The sequence below is a fragment of the Borostomias antarcticus genome (assembly GCF_949987555.1).
Source record: "Borostomias antarcticus genome assembly, chromosome: 24".
In the NCBI taxonomy this organism is placed as follows: Eukaryota; Metazoa; Chordata; class Actinopteri; order Stomiiformes; family Stomiidae; genus Borostomias; species Borostomias antarcticus.
In genome coordinates this window covers 1,212,501-1,232,500 of record NC_140257.1, presented here as the reverse complement: position 1 = coordinate 1,232,500, position 20,000 = coordinate 1,212,501, and the positions used below count along the sequence as shown (strand labels likewise).

The window sequence follows — 20,000 nt, the reverse complement described above, 5'->3', positions numbered from 1 at the left end:
CACTAGGACCCTCCCCCACTAGGACCCCCCCCCCCACTAGGACCCCCCCCCCCCACTAGGACCCCCCCCCCACTAGGACCCCCCCCCACTAGGATCCCCTCCACTAGGACCCCCCCCCCCACTAGGACCCCCCCCCACTAGGACCCCCTCCACTAGGACCCCCTCCACTAGGACCCCCCCCTCCACTAGGACCCCCCCCCCCACTAGGACCCCCCCCCCCACTAGGACCCCCTCCACTAGGACCCCCTCCACTAGGACCCCCCCCCCCACTAGGACCCCCCCCCACTAGGACCCCCTCCACTAGGACCCCCCCCCCACTAGGACCCCCCCCCCCACTAGGACCCCCCCCCCACTAGGACCCCCTCCACTAGGACCCCCCCCTCCACTAGGACCCCCCCCACTAGGACCCCCCCTCCACTAGGACCCCCCCCCCCCACTAGGACCCCCCCCCCCCACTAGGACCCCCCCCCACTAGGACCCCCCCCCACTAGGACCCCCCCCCCCCACTAGGACCCCCCCCCCCACTAGGACCCCCCCCCCCACTAGGACCCCCCCCCACTAGGACCCCCCCCCCACTAGGACCCCCCCCCCCCACTAGGACCCCCCCCCACTAGGACCCCCTCCACTAGGACCCCCCCTCCACTAGGACCCCCCCCCCCCACTAGGACCCCCCCCCCCACTAGGACCCCCCCTCCACTAGGACCCCCCCCCCCACTAGGACCTCCCCCCCACTAGGACCCCCCCTCCACTAGGACCCCCCCTCCACTAGGACCCCCCCCACTAGGACCCCCCCCCCCCACTAGGACCCCCCCTCCACTAGGACCTCCCCCCCACTAGGACCCCCCCCCCACTAGGACCCCCTCCACTAGGACCCCCTCCACTAGGACCCCCTCCACTAGGACCCCCCCTCCACTAGGACCCTCCCCCCCACTAGGACCCCCCCCCCACTAGGACCCCCCCCCCACTAGGACCCCCTCCACTAGGACCCCCCCCCCCACTAGGACCCCCCCCCCCCACTAGGACCCCCCCCCACTAGGACCTCCCCCCCACTAGGACCCCCTCCACTAGGACCCTCCCCCACTAGGACCCCCCCCCCACTAGGACCCCCCCCCCCCACTAGGACCCCCCCCACTAGGACCCCCCACCACTAGGACCTCCCCCCCACTAGGACCCCCCCCCACTAGGACCTCCCCCCCACTAGGACCCCCCCCCACTAGGACCCTCCCCCCACTAGGACCCCCCCCCACTAGGACCTCCCCCCCACTAGGACCCCCCCCACTAGGACCCCCCCCCCCACTAGGACCCCCCCCCCACTAGGACCCCCCCCACTAGGATCCCCTCCACTAGGACCCCCCCCCACTAGGACCCCCCCCCCCACTAGGACCCTCCCCCACTAGGACCCCCCCCCCCCACTAGGACCCCCCCCCCACTAGGACCCCCCCCCACTAGGACCCCCCCCCCCACTAGGACCCTCCCCCCACTAGGACCCCCCCCCCACTAGGACCCCCCCCCCACTAGGACCCTCCCCCACTAGGACCCCCCCCCCACTAGGACCCCCCCCCCCACTAGGACCCCCCCCCCACTAGGACCCCCCCCACTAGGACCCCCCCCCCCACTAGGACCCCCTCCACTAGGACCCCCCCCACTAGGACCCCCCCCCCACTAGGACCCCCTCCACTAGGACCCCCCCCACTAGGACCTCCCCCCCACTAGGACCCCCCCCCCCACTAGGACCCTCCCCCACTAGGACCCCCCCCCCACTAGGACCCCCCCCCCCCCACTAGGACCCCCCCCCCACTAGGACCCCCCCCCACTAGGATCCCCTCCACTAGGACCCCCCCCCCCACTAGGACCCCCCCCCACTAGGACCCCCCTCCACTAGGACCCCCTCCACTAGGACCCCCCCCTCCACTAGGACCCCCCCCCCCACTAGGACCCCCCCCCCCACTAGGACCCCCTCCACTAGGACCCCCTCCACTAGGACCCCCCCCCCACTAGGACCCCCCCCCACTAGGACCCCCTCCACTAGGACCCCCCCCCCACTAGGACCCCCCCCCCCACTAGGACCCCCCCCCCACTAGGACCCCCTCCACTAGGACCCCCCCCTCCACTAGGACCCCCCCCACTAGGACCCCCCCTCCACTAGGACCCCCCCCCCCCACTAGGACCCCCCCCCCCCACTAGGACCCCCCCCCACTAGGACCCCCCCCCACTAGGACCCCCCCCCCCCCACTAGGACCCCCCCCCCCACTAGGACCCCCCCCCCCACTAGGACCCCCCCCACTAGGACCCCCCCCCCCACTAGGACCCCCCCCCCCACTAGGACCCCCCCCCACTAGGACCCCCTCCACTAGGACCCCCCCTCCACTAGGACCCCCCCCCCCCACTAGGACCCCCCCCCCCACTAGGACCCCCCCTCCACTAGGACCCCCCCCCCCACTAGGACCTCCCCCCCACTAGGACCCCCCCTCCACTAGGACCCCCCCTCCACTAGGACCCCCCCCACTAGGACCCCCCCCCCCCACTAGGACCCCCCCTCCACTAGGACCTCCCCCCCACTAGGACCCCCCCCCCACTAGGACCCCCTCCACTAGGACCCCCTCCACTAGGACCCCCTCCACTAGGACCCCCCCCTCCACTAGGACCCTCCCCCCCACTAGGACCCCCCCCCCACTAGGACCCCCCCCCCACTAGGACCCCCTCCACTAGGACCCCCCCCCCCACTAGGACCCCCCCCCCCCCACTAGGACCCCCCCCCACTAGGACCTCCCCCCCACTAGGACCCCCTCCACTAGGACCCTCCCCCACTAGGACCCCCCCCCCACTAGGACCCCCCCCCCCCACTAGGACCCCCCCCACTAGGACCCCCCACCACTAGGACCTCCCCCCCACTAGGACCCCCCCCCACTAGGACCTCCCCCCCACTAGGACCCCCCCCCACTAGGACCCTCCCCCCACTAGGACCCCCCCCCACTAGGACCTCCCCCCCACTAGGACCCCCCCCCCCACTAGGACCTCCCCCCCACTAGGACCCCCCCCCACTAGGACCCCCTCCACTAGGACCCCCCCCCCACTAGTACCCCCCCCCCCCCACTAGGACCCCCCCCCACTAGGACCTCCCCCCCACTAGGACCCCCTCCACTAGGACCCTCCCCCACTAGGACCCTCCCCCCACTAGGACCCCCCCCCACTAGGACCTCCCCCCCACTAGGACCCCCCCCCACTAGGACCCTCCCCCACTAGGACCCCCCCCCCACTAGGACCCCCCCCCCACTAGGACCCTCCCCCCACTAGGACCCCCCCCCCCCACTAGGACCCTCCCCCCACTAGGACCCCCCCCCACTAGGACCCCCCCCCACTAGGACCCCCCCCCCCACTAGGACCCCCCCCCCCACTAGGACCCTCCCCCTCGCTAGGACCCTCCCCCTCGCTAGGACCCTCCCCCTCGCTAGGACCCCCCCCCCCACTAGGACCCTCCCCCTCGCTAGGACCCTCCCCCTCGCTAGGACCCGGTGGGCCAGTGGGAGGAGGCGCTGTACTGAGAGGTAATTTAGGCACAGTGACTTGACTTCACACAAACACACACAGTGTGTGTGTGTGTGTGTGTGTGTGTGTGTGTGTGTGTGTGTGTGTGTGTGTGTGTGTGCGTGAGACTGTAAATGACTGTGTTCCCTCTAATCCTGTTACCATGCACAGTAAATCTGATTGCAGAACTCTTCTAAACAGCTGGACATGCACTCCCTCACATACACACACACACACACACACGCACACACACACACACACACACACACACACACACGCACACTTCAGGCTAAGATGATAGACTATGAGATCAAATGGATTAATGAACAGCACAGACTGAAGCTCAGTGAAAGCTCATGTGAAAACCACAACAGGCCTATGCTCTATGTAAGCACAACTAGCGATTCATCAAGACAGATTGATGAAAACAACCGTTTCGTGGCAGAAAATAGATTTTTAGAAACTGCATTCTAAGTGCCCCGTCCGCCGCCATTACATGGATATACTGGCTCGCGCTGGATTTTAAATTTCTTCTACAGGCCTCCGAACTACACCAAAGTGATCTCGGTGAGTCAAACGTCTTATAATATGTCGTAAATAAGGTCCAGGTTGTCAAAAACGAGCATTGTCCTTTAATCATAGGCAGTATTAGAGTATTAATCCTAGGCAGTATTAGAGTATTAATCCTAGGCAGTATTAGAGTATTAATACTAGGCAGTATTAGAGTATTAATCCTAGGCAGTATTAGAGTATTAAAACTAGGCAGTATTAGAGTATTAATCCTAGGCAGTATTAGAGTATTAAAACTAGGCAGTATTAGAGTATTAATCCTAGGCAGTATTAGAGTATTAATCCTAGGCAGTATTAGAGTATTAAAACTAGGCAGTATTAGAGTATTAATCCTAGGCAGTATTAGAGTATTAATCCTGTCATGCACTATTGCTCTGGCAGCTCGTCTTCCCGCAAACATAGAATCCTGCTGCTCTTCTCTTCCACGTGCGCCATCACATGATGAGTCAGAGGTTGGTGTGTATGTGTGTGTTGTTTATGTGTGTGTGTGTGTGAAGGGGAGGGTGTCAAAAGGAATGGGAGGACACGAAAAGGGCAAGAAGGGTTTTCCTGGTGTGTGTGTGTGTTCCTGGTGTGTGCGTGTGTGTGTGTTTGTGTGTGTGGTGTGTGCTTGTGTGTTCTTGCTGTGTGTGTGTGTTTGTGTATGCGTGTGTGTGTGCTTGTGTGTTCTTGCTGTGTGTGTGTGTTTGTGTGTGCGTGTGTGTGTGCTTGTGTGTTCTTGCTGTGTGTGTGTGTGTGTGTTTGTGTGCGTGTGTGTGTGTGCGTGTGTGCTTGTGTGTTCCTGGTGTGTGTGTGTTCCTGGTGTGTGTGTGTGCGCGCTTGTGTGTGTGTTCCTAATGTGTGTGTGTGTGTGTGTTCCTGGTGTGTGTGTGTGTGTGTTTGCCTTCCTAGTGTGTGTGTGTGTGTGTGTGTGTGTGTGTGTGTGTGTGTGTGTGTGTGTTCCTGATGTGTGTGTATTCCTTGTGTGTGTGTGTGTGTGTATTCCTAATGTGTGTGTGCGTGTGTTCCTGGTGTGTGTGTGTTCCTAATGTGTGTGTGTGTGTGTTCCTAGTGCGTGTGTTTGTGTTCCTGGTGTGTGTGTGTGTGTGTGTTCCTAGTGCGTGTGTGTGTGTTCCTGGTGTGTGATGTTCCTCGTGTGTGTGTGTGTGTTCCTAGTGCGTGTGTGTGTTCCTGGTGTGTGATGTTCCTAGTGTGTGTGTGTGTGTGTGTGTTCCTGGTGTGTGTGTGTGTGTGTTCCTAGTGTGTGTGTGTGTGTGTTCCTAGTGCGTGTGTGTGTGTTCCTGGTGTGTGATGTTCCTAGTGTGTGTGTGTGTGTGTTCCTGGTGTGTGTGTGTGTGTGTGTTCCTAGTGTGTGTGTGTGTGTGTTCCTGGTGTGTGATGTTCCTAGTGTGTGTGTGTGTGTGTTCCTGCAGTGTGTGTGTGTGTTCCTAGTGTGTGTGTGTGTGTGTTCCTAGTGCGTGTGTGTGTGTTCCTGGTGTGTGATGTTCCTAGTGTGTGTGTGTGTGTTCCTAGTGTTCCCGTATGCCCTTAATCCACACCGTACTATGTGCAGGTCTATCATACTGTAAGTCATCATCATAGCTCATCATCCTTTTTTAAAATATTTTCTTGTACTGTTGCTGCAAGCTATTTTGTTCTGCGCCTGTAGGCCTATTGTTTGTTTTTATTTAGTTTTATAATGTTTTATGTTATTTATTTATTATGTAGTAACTTATGTCTTGCCACCAACCTGTACAGCACTTTGGCTCGACCACAGTCGTTTTTAAATGTGCTCTATAAATAAAATTTGAGTTGCGTTGAGATAGCAAACAAAAATATTCTCTTGTGGCGATACACATTTCAGAGACATCCACCAGACTGCTGCTGCTTGTATGCCTGTACGACAGCAAATATCATTTAGTGCAAAACATTTAATAGGCCTCTTGATCACCAGGCCGATAAAAAGCCCTTACCTGACTGGAAGTTATAGCCATTCAACGGAGCGCTTCGTTAGGCCTACTCGTGGCCTATTCAGACGGCACTATAGGCCTATATGGTACTGTATAGGCTACGACTGTATCCACACGCTAATAATCTCTAACCATACCATAAACGTCTGAACTAGGCTATGGTGTGTTGTTGTAATATCTACATCTCTTCATTTCGCTAAGCAAGCATTTAAGATCCTGACTGTGAAATAACAGATTTAGGGGCCTAGGCTACATTACAAAAACAGGACAAGATGTAGGCTACAAATTTAATTAATTTAATTTAGCCTATTCGGCCATGAAAGGCTCAGCCTTTTTTTCTTAAAAAAATAAAAATAAATGTAAGTTATATAGGCCTACTACAAAGAACGAAAAAATAACGTTATTAACCGGTTTTAAAGATTTCAAATTAACGTTTCTGTTCTGGAAAAATTAAAGACCATTTCGTTTTCGTTCCTGTTTCTGTTCCTCGTAAAATACCGTTTGTTTTCGTTTTTTGTTTCCGTTCCTTGAACCGGTTCGGAGCCTTGGTTCCTGGTGTGTGTGCGTGTGTTCCTAGTGTGTGTGTATGTTCCTGGCGCGTGTGTGTGTGTGTTCCTAGTGTGTGTGTGTGTGTGTTCCTAGTGTGTGTGTGTGTTCCTGGTGTGTGTGCGTGTGTGTGTGTTCCTGGCGTGTGTGCGTGTGTGTGTGTTCCTGGTGTGTGTGTGTATGTGCGTGTGTGTGTGTGTTCCTAGTGTGTGTGCGTGTGTGTGTGTTCCTGGTGTGTGTGCGTTCTTAGGGTGTGTTCCTGGTGTGTGTTTGTTCCTAGTGTGTGTGTTCCTGGTGTGTGTGCGTTCCTAGTCTGTGTGTTCCTAGTGTGTGTGTTCCTGGTGTGTGTGTGTTCCTGGTGTGTGTGCGTTCCTAGTGTGTGTGTTCCTAGTGTGTGTGTTCCTAGTGTGTGTGCGTGTGTGTGTGTTCCTGGTGTGTGTGTGTTCCTAGTGTGTGTGTTCCTAGTGTGTGTGCGTGTGTTCCTGGTGTGTGTGCATGCGTGTGTTCCTGGTGTGTGTGCGATCCTAGTGTGTGTGTTCCTAGTGTGTGTGCGTGTGTGTGTGTTCCTGGTGTGTGTGCGTTCCTATTGTGTGTGCGTGTGTGTGTGTTCCTGGTGTGTGTGTGTTCCTAGTGTGCGTGTTCCTAGTGTGTGTGTGTGTGTGTGTTCCTGGTGTGTGTGCGTGTGTGTGTGTTCCTGGCGTGTGTGCGTGTGTGTGTGTTCCTGGTGTGTGTGTGTATGTGCGTGTGTGTGTGTGTTCCTAGTGTGTGTGCGTGTGTGTGTGTTCCTGGTGTGTGTGCGTTCCTAGTGTGTGTGTTCCTAGTGTGTGTGCGTTCCTAGTGTGTGTTCCTGGTGTGTGTGCGTTCCTAGTGTGCGTGTTCCTAGTGTGTGTGCGTTCCTAGTGTGCGTGTTCCTGGTGTGTGTGCGTTCCTAGTGTGCGTGTTCCTAGTGTGTGTGCGTGTGTGTGTGTTCCTGGTGTGTGTGCGTTCCTAGTGTGTGTGTTCCTGTTGTGTGTGCGTTCCTAGTGTGTGTGTTCCTAGTGTGTGTGTTCCTGGTGTGTGTGCGTTCCTAGTGTGTGTGTGCGTGTGTGTGCGTTCCTAGTGTGCGTGTTCCTAGTGTGTGTGTTCCTAGTGTGTGTGTGTGTTCCTAGTGTGTGTGTGTGTTCCTGGTGTGTGTGCGTGTGTGTGTGTTCCTGGTGTGTGTGCGTTCCTAGTGTGCGTGTTCCTAGTGTGTGTGCGTGTGTGTGTGTTCCTGGTGTGTGTGCGTTCCTAGTGTGTGTGTTCCTGGTGTGTGTGCGTTCCTAGTGTGTGTGTTCCTAGTGTGTGTGTTCCTAGTGTGTGTGCGTGTGTGTTCCTGGTGTGTGTGTGTTCCTAGTGTGTGTGTTCCTAGTGTGTGTGCGTGTTACTGGTGTGTGTGCGTTCCTGGTGTGTGTGCGTTCCTAGTGTGTGTGTTCCTAGTGTGTGTGCGTGTGTGTGTGTTCCTGGTGTGTGTGTGTGTTCCTAGTGTGCGTGTTCCTAGTGGTTGTGCGTGTGTGTGTGTTCCTAGTGTGTGCGCGTGTGTGTGTGTTCCTGGTGTGTGTGCGTTCCTAGTGTGTGTGTTCCTAGTGTGTGTGCGTGTGTGTGTGTTCCTGGTGTGTGTGCGTTCCTGGTGTGTGTGTTCCTAGTGTGTGTGTGTGTGTGTGTGTTCCTGGTGTGTGTGCCTTCCTAGTGTGCGTGTTCCTAGTGTGTGTGTGTTCCTAGTGTGTGTGCGTTCCTAGTGTGTGTGTTCCTAGTGTGTGTGTTCCTAGTGTGTGTGTTCCTGGTGTGTGTGCGATCCTAGTGTGTGTGTTCCTGGTGTGTGTGCGTTCCTAGTGTGTGTGTTCCTGGTGTGTGTGTGTGTGTGTTCCTGGTGTGTGTGCGTTCCTATTGTGTGTGCGTGTGTGTGTGTTCCTGGTGTGTGTGTGTTCCTAGTGTGCGTGTTCCTAGTGTGTGTGTGTGTTCCTGGTGCGTGTGTGTGTGTGTTCCTGGTGTGTGTGCGTTCCTATTGTGTGTGCGTGTGTGTGTGTTCCTGGTGTGTGTGTGTTCCTAGTGTGCGTGTTCCTAGTGTGTGTGTGTGTTCCTGGTGTGTGTGCGTGTGTGTGTGTGTTCCTGGCGTGTGTGCGTGTGTGTGTGTTCCTGGTGTGTGTGTGTATGTGCGTGTGTGTGTGTGTTCCTAGTGTGTGTGCGTGTGTGTGTTCCTGGTGTGTGTGCGTTCCTAGTGTGTGTGTTCCTACTGTGTGTGCGTTCCTAGTGTGCGTTCCTGGTGTGTGTGCGTTCCTAGTGTGCGTGTTCCTGGTGTGTGTGCGTTCCTAGTGTGCGTGTTCCTAGTGTGTGTGCGTGTGTGTGTGTTCCTGGTGTGTGTGCGTTCCTAGTGTGTGTGTTCCTAGTGTGTGTGTTCCTAGTGTGTGTGCGTGTGTGTGTGTTCCTGGTGTGTGTGTGTTCCTAGTGTGTGTGTTCCTAGTGTGTGTGCGTGTTACTGGTGTGTGTGCGTTCCTGGTGTGTGTGCGTTCCTAGTGTGTGTGTTCCTAGTGTGTGTGCGTGTGTGTGTGTTCCTGGTGTGTGTGTGTGTGTGTGTTCCTAGTGTGCGTGTTCCTAGTGTGTGTGCGTGTGTGTGTGTTCCTAGTGTGTGTGCGTGTGTGTGTGTTCCTGGTGTGTGTGCGTTCCTAGTGTGTGTGTTCCTAGTGTGTGTGCGTGTGTGTGTGTTCCTGGTGTGTGTGTTCCTAGTGTGTGCGCGTGTGTGTGTGTTCCTGGTGTGTGTGCGTTCCTAGTGTGTGTGCGTGTGTGTGTGTGTTCCTGGTGTGTGTGTGTTCCTAGTGTGCGTGTTCCTAGTGTGTGTGTGTGTTCCTGGTGTGTGTGCGTGTGTGTGTGTGTTCCTGGCGTGTGTGCGTGTGTGTGTGTTCCTGGTGTGTGTGTGTATGTGCGTGTGTGTGTGTGTTCCTAGTGTGTGTGCGTGTGTGTGTTCCTGGTGTGTGTGCGTTCCTAGTGTGTGTGTTCCTACTGTGTGTGCATTCCTAGTGTGTGTTCCTGGTGTGTGTGCGTTCCTAGTGTGCGTGTTCCTAGTGTGTGTGCGTTCCTAGTGTGCGTGTTCCTGGTGTGTGTGCGTTCCTAGTGTGCGTGTTCCTAGTGTGTGTGCGTGTGTGTGTGTTCCTGGTGTGTGTGCGTTCCTAGTGTGTGTGTTCCTGGTGTGTGTGCGTTCCTAGTGTGTGTGTTCCTAGTGTGTGTGCGTGTGTGTGTGTTCCTGGTGTGTGTGTGTTCCTAGTGTGTGTGTTCCTAGTGTGTGTGCGTGTTACTGGTGTGTGTGCGTTCCTGGTGTGTGTGCGTTCCTAGTGTGTGTGTTCCTAGTGTGTGTGCGTGTGTGTGTGTTCCTGGTGTGTGTGTGTGTGTGTTCCTAGTGTGCGTGTTCCTAGTGTGTGTGCGTGTGTGTGTGTGTTCCTAGTGTGTGTGCGTGTGTGTGTGTTCCTGGTGTGTGTGCGTTCCTAGTGTGTGTGTTCCTAGTGTGTGTGCGTGTGTGTGTGTTCCTGGTGTGTGTGCGTTCCTGGTGTGTGTGTTCCTAGTGTGTGCGTTCCTAGTGTGCGTGTTCCTAGTGTGTGTGCGTTCCTAGTGTGTGTGTTCCTAGTGTGTGTGTTCCTAGTGTGTGTGCGTTCCTAGTGTGTGTGTTCCTAGTGTGTGTGTTCCTAGTGTGTGTGTTCCTAGTGTGTGTGTTCCTAGTGTGTGTGTGTTCCTAGTGTGCGTGTTCCTAGTGTGTGTGTGTTCCTAGTGTGCGTGTTCCTAGTGTGTGTGTGTTCCTAGTGTGCGTGTTCCTAGTGTGTGTGCGTTCCTAGTGTGCGTGTTCCTGGTGTGTGTGCGTTCCTAGTGTGCGTGTTCCTAGTGTGTGTGCGTGTGTGTGTGTTCCTGGTGTGTGTGCGTTCCTAGTGTGTGTGTTCCTGGTGTGTGTGCGTTCCTAGTGTGTGTGTTCCTAGTGTGTGTGCGTGTGTGTGTGTTCCTGGTGTGTGTGTGTTCCTAGTGTGTGTGTTCCTAGTGTGTGTGCGTGTTACTGGTGTGTGTGCGTTCCTGGTGTGTGTGCGTTCCTAGTGTGTGTGTTCCTAGTGTGTGTGCGTGTGTGTGTGTTCCTGGTGTGTGTGTGTGTGTGTTCCTAGTGTGCGTGTTCCTAGTGTGTGTGCGTGTGTGTGTGTGTTCCTAGTGTGTGTGCGTGTGTGTGTGTTCCTGGTGTGTGTGCGTTCCTAGTGTGTGTGTTCCTAGTGTGTGTGCGTGTGTGTGTGTTCCTGGTGTGTGTGCGTTCCTGGTGTGTGTGTTCCTAGTGTGTGCGTTCCTAGTGTGCGTGTTCCTAGTGTGTGTGCGTTCCTAGTGTGTGTGTTCCTAGTGTGTGTGTTCCTAGTGTGTGTGCGTTCCTAGTGTGTGTGTTCCTAGTGTGTGTGTTCCTAGTGTGTGTGTTCCTAGTGTGTGTGTTCCTAGTGTGTGTGTGTTCCTAGTGTGCGTGTTCCTAGTGTGTGTGTGTTCCTAGTGTGCGTGTTCCTAGTGTGTGTGTGTTCCTAGTGTGCGTGTTCCTAGTGTGTTCATGCTTGTTTATCACCGTGAGGAAAACAGGAGGTGTGAGGGCTTCTTAAAGGCACTGGACTCTGCTCTCCTCTCCTCCTTCTCCTCTCCTCCTTCCCTCCTCCTGTCCTCTCCTCCTCTCCTCCTTCCCTCCTCCTCCTCTCCTCCTTCCCTCCTCCTGTCCTCTCCTCCTTCCCTCCTCCTCCTTTCCTCCTTCCCTCCTCCTGTCCTCTCCTCCTCTCCTCCTTCCCTCCTCCTGTCCTCTCCTCCTTCCCTCCTCCTGTCCTCTCCTCCTCTCCTCCTTCCCTCCTCCTGTCCTCTCCTCCTCTCCTCCTTCCCTCCTCCTGTCCTCTCCTCCTTCCCTCCTCCTCCTTTCCTCCTTCCCTCCTCCTGTCCTCTCCTCCTGTCCTCTCTTCCTCTCCTCCTTCCCTCCTCCTGTCCTCTCCTCCTTCCCTCATCCTTTCCTCCTTCCCTCCTCCTCCTTTCCTCCTTCCCTCCTCCTGTCCTCTCCTCCTCTCCTCTCCTCCTCTCCTCCTTCCCTCCTCATGTCCTCTCCTCCTCCTCCTCAGAGCACTCAGAGCATTCTAGAACACAGGGAGAAAGTGAAGCTGATCTTAAAAACAACAACAAGCTCTAGTTAATTGGCCCCCTGAGCATCTGATCAGTTCCAGTACCCTACATCTGCCATTACAATTACATATACAACTCTATACACCACTCAGAAATAATCAATTGAGATGTGTGTGTGTGTGTGTGTGTGTGTGTTGGGGGACACATTCATTTTGGGGTGGGCAACCCCATGGCCCCTAGGGCTGTAACCTAAACAATTAAACAGCTGCATAAGTGAATTAATTAGCGGCATGAATATGATTTGGCGTCTCCTGGGAGACCAGAGGTGTGGTCAGCCTGGTCAGTCTGGTCAGAGGAGGTGTGGTCAGGCTGGTCAGAGGAGGTGTGGTCAGGCTGGTCAGAGGAGGTGTGGTCAGGCTGGTCAGAGGAGGTGTGGTCAGGCTGGTCAGAGGAGGTGTGGTCAGAGGAGGTGTGGTCAGGCTGGTCAGAGGAGGTGTGGTCAGGCTGGTCAGAGGAGGTGTGGTCAGAGGAGGTGCATCTAGGGGACTGACGTGACAGGATGTTCTGTTACCACCCAGACAAACCATGAGGTCTTTCTGAGGTCATGATGGGCGTTTACCCACAACTCAACACCTCTTAACACTAGAATAGCTGAGGGTGGGTCAAGGTGACCCATGCAACTACATAAAAAAATAATTCTCTGCAACCGTTCAAGTTACAGCGCCCTGCTTTCATGACTTTTCCTAGATATGTGCGTTTTACGTGTCAGTGTTTTTGAAACTTCGAAATCCCACCAGGAAAAGGTAGTTTGGTCATTTTTTTAGTGTATTCTGGCTAAAAGCCGGTCGGCCATATTTTTTTACCTGACCTGAAGGCTGCAATGCTACTTTCTCCCAGCAGATGTCGCCTAGGTTCATCAATATGTTTTTTTTTTAATAGGAATCAAGGTTGAATGAATAATCCATCCTTACATATGGATATAAGAATGTGCACAGCAATAATATTTTTGTGGTAGACTATATGTGATTTCAACAATGAATGCAAAAGGTTACACTCACACAATGGCTCATTTAGATAAAACTATGTTTAATCTCAAAACGTATGCTATCAGCTCAACACAGGTCAAATGTCTTCAAACGAATAGCACTCAATAGTCTATGATGCAAATGTTGAATTTTGAAATGCTGTGAATGTCTTGAAAACACAGCCTTATGTTTATGGATGTGAATGCTTATGTAGGCTATTGAATGAATGCAAAATTACTAGGGGTGCAGGCTATTCAACCCTCTAGACCGTTTGCATTGGTTCAGGGAATAATATGTTACAATGTTGCACTTGGCACTTGGATCGTTTTTGTTCAACTGGCAATCTGGACAAAGCAAATATATAATATAACTGGGAGTATAATATAATTATAATTATATAGGAGCATTGGTGTGAGTAAAAAGAACTGTGCTTTATCCCTCTGGAGTCTGCGCCCGCGGTGGCGTCGTACGTTTTTATAGATTTTTCCGCCATATCAACACGCACAGAAATCATATACATAATTTTACACCGTTGTTTTGTGTATAAGACGTCTGTTTCGTGTCTTGAGATTTACAGCGTTTATGATTGGTTCCTGAAGGCCTACGCCGCCTTCTCTGAATCTCCATTGGTTGCCGCTTTCCCCATGGATTCAGCTGTCTATCAGTCTCAGACATAATAAACCAATGACCATCCACATTATTCACCACTTTCTATCAAGAGAGCCCCCCATTGGATAAAACTGGGCCATGTGGTTTGCAAACAACTAGGGATTATGTTTTGAATCCGGCTGGGCTAACGTTACCTGAATGAACTTAGGCTACCGGAGAAGATAAAATGAGCAAACAAACACAAAAACAGGAGATGTGTTGAGGTTTGAGAGGCTGTCTTTGAGTCCAGTTCATCAGAAGAGGAGCTTGGGGGATCTGGAGACGTGACAACAATTTGGATCTCGTCGATGATGTAACTTTGGCTAGCTTCGCTAACGTTAGCCCATTCTTACCCGTAATGTTGATGTTACTGTAATGTTGCCGACTGCTTATGTTAGCTAGCACTGTTTATGTTAGCACTGTATGTTAGCTAGCTCTGTGTGTTTATGTTTTATGCTTAGCCACTGTTTATGCACACAAAATGATCAATCCTACTGTAAGTTACCTCATGAACTTATCAAGAATAAATATCCGCTCATTATATTTGTGCGTAAAGGGAGTAACTTAGGGTGGTTTCACACATAAGCTGTGTTCGGAATCGCTCCCTCGTTCAGCCCAAAATGGCTGACGCCCTATATAGTTCAATATAGTGAATAGGGAGCGATTCCGAACACAGTTTGTGCGCACCAAACGAGCTTTGGGCCCGAGAGCGCTCTGTATGGGCCTGTGTGAACACAACAATCGCAGACAAGTGTGCACTAAAACAGCCGCTCCGAGACCCTCCTGAAGAGGTGTTTTCGGAGCGGTCACAACCGATTTCTAGGGCGCTCCAGTTGTGTGAAACTGCCCGTTCTCGGACGGATGTTTGACCTAAAAAGACCCCGTAGTCAGATGCGCTGTGCATTGTGGGGCGCACTGTTTGTTTACTTGACTCTCCAGTGGAGTGCGAGCTAGCTATCGAGCTAGCGCAAAGGTGATGAGGGACTGAATAACTGAAATATTATAACTGAAATAACCGAAATAAGAGGACAATATACATGAATAAGCACTAGTGCTATGAGCAACAGGCGTTGTAACATCTCCATGTTTACTTCATCTCCAACGTTAGCAGCATACCTAGGCTAGTGCTTAGGCTAGTGCTAACATTACTCTGTCGCCATGAGTGTTATACGTTCTGCTTTTTGTGGTAATTGTAACGTTGAGTTGGCAACTTTGAAACATTTCAGTTGTGACCGTTTCTTGAACTTTTGTGAGACCTTTGTTCGTTGGCCACCATTAGGCTGCCTGACGCAAATTCATCTCGGCTAACGTTAGCTAGCTACAGTTTTGGCAATGTAATCGTCGTCTGATTGGCTATAAGCCAATCTTTAATCATTTTGAGAGAGAACAGAATAGCTCACTGTCCCAAATGCTCTGGCAACGTCTGTGAAAGTCCCCATGTTCATTTGGTCAATGAGTAGGCTGTGCTAGGTAGGCAGTTGGCACTACTAGCTAGCTAAGCTATTATTGCTAAAATTAGCCATCTTATTAGATTCTGCAAAACTTCCGATGTCTATCACAGGCTGGACAGTCATATCAATGTCTCTTCTGTGTGCAGTATTTCTGTCTCTTTCACTTTGTTAATTGTCCTGTCTCTCCCTCCAGCCCAGGTGGCCTATGGGCTCTGGCACATCCAAACTGGAAGGTGCCAGAAACTGGGAAAAACTCGAGGTGATGATGCAGGCGAAGGGCGAGAGGAGACATGAGGACCAGTACAGAGAACAGGTATGGAGACCAGAGTAGAACCAGGATGTTACTGTTATACTAGCACAGAACAGTGAAGATTAGCACAGACCAGCATATTCATGGGTTTCAAATGTAGTCCTAGACCTGCCATATTGGGGACCAACACAGGTGTTTCAATTGATCTTATGCAGTAGAACTAATTCATTAATTTGAAACACCTGTGTTGGTCCGGCAGGTCTAGGACTACATTTGAAACCCATGAATACGTGCAGACCAGGTACTCTATAGCCGGGCACTTGGTCTAGACTTTATCTTAATATTATTTTAAATATTATTTTAGACCACCTACTTTATCTTAATATTATTTTTTATCTTATTTTAGACCACCTACCTTGGGGCCCGAACATGGGACTCCACGCCACATCGTCCACAAACCACAGCATGCGACGCCAGTTCTTATGGTTGGTGTTTGTTTTTTCTGACCTGTTCACATTTTTTTTATTATATATACTTATCAAAGACCAATTCTTTCAGCCATTTACAAAGTCAAATTTATATTGAATTCTGTGTTTTAGATCGGCCATGACGTCTTGACTACACACAACCCCCCAGGTTATTCTGCTTTTGTTGTACAGCCATCAGACTACTGTACACCTGAGTTGTGTGCACAGTTGTGTACAGTTACAGTACCAGTCAAAAGATTGGACACCTTTGCATTCAACTGGATGAGAAGGTGTCCAAACTATTGATTGTTACTGTACATGCCATCTGTCTAGAGTATTTATATAGCCTACCATATGTCTAGTGTCCATCTCCATAATGTCATATGCTGTTCATACTGTACTATATGTATGCTGATATATGTTATGTAGCCTACTGTATGTTCGTTATGCTGCTTTTGAACATTTTCTTTACTGTACCTGTCTCCTCTTACGAGTATTGCATTAATCTGTGTTATATTGATGTGCTACTTTAAATAAAATTTAAAAAAAGTTCACACATCTGTTCTCATTTATTGAATGCATTATTAGCAATATTACATGCATTAGCATAGCAACGTATAGAGTGCATTAGCATGCAGTGTGTGGGGAGGGTGGTGCAGTGTGAGCAGCAAGCCACCAACGCACTGACGGAGGACGTAGGGCCGCCGAGTTGGTCGTCAGCGGGCCGCTGGCTGCCCACTCATGATCTGCTAGCTGGGCAGAGTCCCCCTGGCGCACAGTGTAATGGGCCTGCAACTTTTGGAGGATTGGAATGATCTGGCCACAGGTTGGGTTTCTTTCACTGGAGACACAGAGTGTGGATGTGTGCAGCACACGCATCGGCTCCACAAACTCCTCTGCCTTCCTGAAGTCCCCTGTGTTCATGCTGTTGACTCTGTCCTTCTCCACCTACTTCCTGAGCTGTGGGTCCAACTGACAGGAAAACACAAACAAATCACACACAAACAAAATTAGTCACCCAAAATCTATCAATTTACTAGCATTAATTTTCGTATAGCCTAACTGAGTGAATAACATATTGTATGTTGCTGTTATCTTTAATGACAAAATAATAAAAAGCATGATTCAAAAAACGATAAATTAGCATTACACTTAAATATCATTCATTTTTCAATCATGCATCTATAATCAAAAGAATGTACTGAGATGTGATCTCACTGAGCAATTGCTGCTTCTCCTTCAAGACCACTTTGGCCTTGTGGGACGTCTTCATCCACACCACTGTGGCACGGACCCTGGCTGCCCAGTTGGACTTGTAGATCTTCTGAGCGGCCATGTAGAGAAGGGTTTGTACTTGAGGTTGAGAGCCGCTAAAGCCTCCCTATAGAAAATTGCTGTGGGAATGAAGCAGAACTAACATTTCTTGGTAGGGCTGTAGGCTAACCAAAAGCCATACCTTGTAGCCCTCCCCAACCCCCACGGGTTTACATTGACATGCAAATAGGCCTAGCTGAGGAAACCCATGATGGTCTCATTTCATTACAGGCTACCATTTGACAACAGTGCACGCTGAGGGAACCAGTTGTCTCATTTCACTAGTGCTAGCTAGCAAACGTTGATGTGAAGCTAGATACCCCCCCGCTTCAGTATGTACGCCAAAGAGTTTAGAATAACTCATGTCATACAATAACAATAGTCATGTGGTTGAGCTCTATCACATATTTCACATTGTCAAACTTGACAGAACATTTGAACATTTTAAACATAAAGCAACAACAAACAAATTATAGCTTGCTTACCTGACTCACTCTGGAAATTTGCTGTGGTAGGTAGGATCGCTCCAGTCACCACGTAACGTTAGCTTAGTATTGTGGTTTCTGCAGGTCAGTCAGGTGGGCGGGTCACGGTGCAACCATTTTTTTCTCTATTTAGGGCAAAGTTAATTGTAAACTGGTGAGTAAAACGTTTACATGAACTACGGAGAAATATCACCAACATTTACAATCAACATAAAAATTAAAAAAAAGATTAATTGCCTACAGTTAGGGTGGCAACTGGGTTGGCAAGGCATTTTTCAGGGGTGGCAATAAGATGATGTTTACTTTAGTTTATGTGGCATCTGATCTGGCATTTTATTTGAACATGTATGTTTTTATAGGCCTATCATCGTATCACTTATCACCCAATTTAATTGGTTTCGGTGTAGGTAGGGGAGAGCCGGTTCAAAATTCGCATTTTTTGGTTTGATTCCATCTACAACGAAAATAAGATAGAGATTCCAAATGTTATGACACAACTTGTCCTTCACTATTATCAACTGTAATGTTCGTGTCCTATCTCTGTTTTTTGGGCATGTAATTCTCGTTACTTTCAACAAATGTATTATTAGACATAATATCATACTAATATATAGCCTTCCTGAGCTGCCTGCCTGATGGTCTCAGGGCTAAAGAGACCGCGCGTCGTTTTCCTCACCCTAACTAACCTCCCCAACCCCCACGAAATTCAAATTAGTTTGAGCATACATTGACATGCAAATATGCCGTCTGTCTGCGGGTAGCGAATGTCAAAAGACAGGGAGCAACCTTATATTACAGCCAACTCTGTGATAAGCTGATGTGTACTTTTTTTACATTTTATGACACACAACTTGCACATGTTCTTCACTATTATCAACCATATCATAATAATATATAGCCTTCAATGACCTACAGAGCTGCCTCACTCTTGTTTGTAGCCCTCTGCAACCCCCACCCATACAACAGTATACTACAACTAAATAACATTGGTTGGATAGGCTAATAATAGCCTAATAAAAAACTGTTTGAGCTACCTAACGTTACCTACCATTAGCTCAACCGGGACAGTTTCCAGTTAGCGATGAGAGGCAAAGTCCCAAGCCCAGTTGATAGCCTCCATCGTGGTATGAGGGTTGTGCAATTGTTCACAATCCAGTTTCATACACCCAACGTTAGGCTAGCTAAGCTAGCTAGCAAGCAAGCAGTTGCAAAGTTGCAAAAATGATGCGGGGGGCAATATCTCTCGCTAGCTATGCATGCCGTATTATATTATTTTAAGAGTTGGCCCCAAAACACAAAAACGTTAATTTGAAGTTAAAAGCAAACAAAAGCTGGGGCCGTATATAAACTAGGCCGTCTCATTCATGACGGCGACAGGCACTAGCCTGGCAGACTGCATCGAATAGTTATCAAACAAGCTTGGGAACTAACGTTAGCTGGTATAATCCAATAATTCCCCCAAAAGAACCCCTCCACTGCACAAGCTTTTTACCAAACCTAGCTAATAAGCACAAGCTACTGAGTGCAACGTTAGCCCTGCTAACGGAGAGAACGGATTTGGAGGAGAGTGTTGCAGCTGGTGCTAAATGAGGCAAAGGAACATGTCAAATAGAATACAACAAACATGCGGAAAATGTAATCACTTCTTCTTACGGCCAGTGTCGATGCAACTATTACTGCCCTCCACAGAATGTTGCTACATACGTCACGTCCGGATGTAAACAAGCCGGATTACCAGATTGGTGCTGCAGCCCCAACGAGTGCTCCAAATCCCCCCAATGCGATAAAAACCCGCCCAAATATTATATATTTATTTAGTATAATATATATCTATATATCATAATACATGTTAAGAAAAATGCCTTTCTGCTCAAATTCCCAAAATAATAACTAATGTGGTAAAACTGCAACACAAGCCTACCGCAGCGGCTTGGCTAAATCCGACCGGGCCTGAGTAAACATGGAATTCATCCATAAATCCATCTATAAATTGCTCAATAGGTGAATAGTCCTACATCATACTGCGCCAATGTGTTCTTATTTTTCAAGTGTTATCAGTGATATGCTTTCTATTTGATAATAGGGCTTGGGAAAACGTAGTCCCAGACACGACCATCTTATTTCTAGACAGGTGTATCTATTTTTAGCCCAAGCCGATACAGCCGCATTTGGTGTCACAAACACACACACGAGCGCCATCTAGCGGCCATTGTGTGTCAATAACAGCCTCCCATTCTAAAGACTGCGGGGGCATTTGACCCACCCCCCAGCTATGCTGGTAAGTTTCAAATGCTTGGCGCTGCTAGTGTTAAGGACCAGGCTTCCTCGCGTAGCTCACAGCCCTGTCCCTGTGATGTTGGGTCTCAGACGGTTAACAGAGACGCACTGACAAAGCTACAGACGAGCTGCACACCGCAGGATCACACCCGTTCTATAGAGAGAGAGTTCATCTGAACTGAACACACCCGTTCTATAGAGAGAGTTCATCTGAACTGAACACACCCGTTCTATAGAGAGTTCATCTGAACTGAACACACCCTTTCCATAGAGAGTTCATCTGAACTGAACACACCCGTTCTATAGAGAGAGAGTTCATCTGAACTGAACACACCCGTTCTATAGAGAGTTCATCTGAACTGAACACACCCGTTC

General features: G+C 50.9%; 1 protein-coding gene across 1 annotated transcript in view; it reads right to left on the bottom strand.

Annotated features, from left to right (window-relative positions):
* The window catches only part of camsap2b (calmodulin regulated spectrin-associated protein family, member 2b), a gene marked incomplete at both ends in the record, with an annotated part of 190,165 nt that overhangs the window by 165,906 nt on the left and 4,259 nt on the right, over positions 1-20,000 (bottom strand). The window lies entirely within an intron of this gene.